This window comes from Amblyraja radiata, chromosome 41, assembly GCF_010909765.2.
Source record: "Amblyraja radiata isolate CabotCenter1 chromosome 41, sAmbRad1.1.pri, whole genome shotgun sequence".
NCBI classification, from domain to species: Eukaryota; Metazoa; Chordata; class Chondrichthyes; order Rajiformes; family Rajidae; genus Amblyraja; species Amblyraja radiata.
In genome coordinates, this window is record NC_045996.1 from 7,014,216 (window position 1) to 7,016,007 (window position 1,792).

General features: G+C 46.5%; 1 pseudogene; it reads left to right on the top strand.

The window, feature by feature from the left end:
• The first annotated feature begins 862 nt into the window (after positions 1–862).
• LOC116967927 lies at positions 863–1,003 on the top strand (annotated as a pseudogene).
• Positions 1,004–1,792: the final 789 nt, after the last annotated feature.

A 1,792-nucleotide genomic window follows, 5' to 3' on the forward strand; every position in this document is an offset into this window, starting at 1 on the left:
CTAAGAAGCTGTTTGAGCACAGCTCCATCATAATTTTCTCCAGCAAGGAGCTTTATATATCCCGAGACTAGAGATATTAGAAAGCATACCCCAAGACATAAAGCCAAGCAAAGCTATTTGAGCACAGCTCCAGCATGATCTACTGCGGCAAAAGAGCTTTATATCCTGAGGTAGAGGTTGACTGAGATTGGGGGTATTGGAAAGCATACCCCCAAGGTATAAAGCCAAGTAAGGCTGTTGAGCACAGCTCCAGCAGGATATGCTCCAGTAAGGGAGCTTTATATTTGAAGGTCTCTTCACGAAACTCTGGTTGCAGCACCTGGTCAGGCTGTCCAAAAACCCTTTGTCCATGAAAGAAAGTACCAGTGGTCAGTATAACCAACGTCAAAAAATTCTAAAAGCATGTCTGTCGAACGTACTGGAATAAATACCTATGGACACAAGGGAATCATCGCAAACGAAGGTTGAAAATACCCGGAAGGGGCTAGAGTTCCCCTCATGCTATAAATGACGGGAATAAAAACGCTGGAATAAAAAAAGGGGTGACATTAAAATAAGCCGCTGAACTTTCTCTTAAGGCAAAAACCAATTTAAATTCAACAGGTAAAAAACAGGATAATAAGGAAAGTTGTCGGACGAATTGAGGTACCATTAAGAGCAAAGCTTAATATTTGCGGCAACAACACACCCCACGCCTTCGTACACAGTAAGCAGTTCACTGAAGTTGGTGGCAGCATGAAGGTTGGACCGAAGAAAATCCGAGGCCCACGTCGAGCTCATGGAAAAAAATGGGACCATCTACAAGTTGGCAATAATTACACTTGTTGGTACTGATGATAATGGCATCATGTGTTTGGGTCATGTGTTGTACGAAAATAGCATACCCCTTGATAAGGATGAAAGGGATCCTAGTGGTCTTACAACACCACACGGAAGCGATCTAACCATGTAAAGCTGCACAATGCTAAGGATCCAAGCACAGAAATTGTCCAGAGATGTTTTTCAGGGCAAGCTCAGTATTATGGCCAGGAATGGCTTTCGGGACGTAAAGACGTCTGGGGTCGTCTAGTCAAGATGGAGCACCTCACTGAAAGGATGCTCCATCACGACGTTTTCCAACGTGAGTACTATACTCATGGGCCACCCCATCAGCCCGCGGCAGCAATCTCCAGCAGAGGACTATACAGGGAAAACCCGTATAAAACAGGAGGAACCATACCTCAGCGGGTTTACATTGGGCCCCATACCAGCAGCGCCATGTCAATGGTTGCTGAAGCCTCCCTCATGCAAGAGGAGGGAGAGCCAGGGCAGTATGGCACTGACCCTGAAGTTGGAGGTATAGTGGAGGAGCATACCCCAAAGCACATGAGCATAGCTCCAGGTGTGCCGGATGTGGCATGCAAATTCGCCATACCGGCAGGTACTGGTGAGGCAATGGAGGAATCAGGCTAACAACATCAACTATATGAACTCTCATCAGTTCCTCGAATCAATAATGGCAGAACACCTGTAAATTGTACCTCACTCAGAGTGTCCACCGTGAACCAGGTGACAAAAGCCAGGGGGCAAATGGGTGCAACCATGAGATCGCGGGAACTAAGGCTGCATAAAGTATTAAAACTAATCGGATTGGGCATAACGGCATTTTGGGCGCTCAGTCGAAGGCGTACCGCTATCGGACACACAGCAGGATACATTGGGCCTCGTGTGTAACGCCCACATAGAGATTAACGGCCTGAGAGAGAACGTCATCAGACCGACGTTAAATTCGAAGTTTACAACACTATGCAGA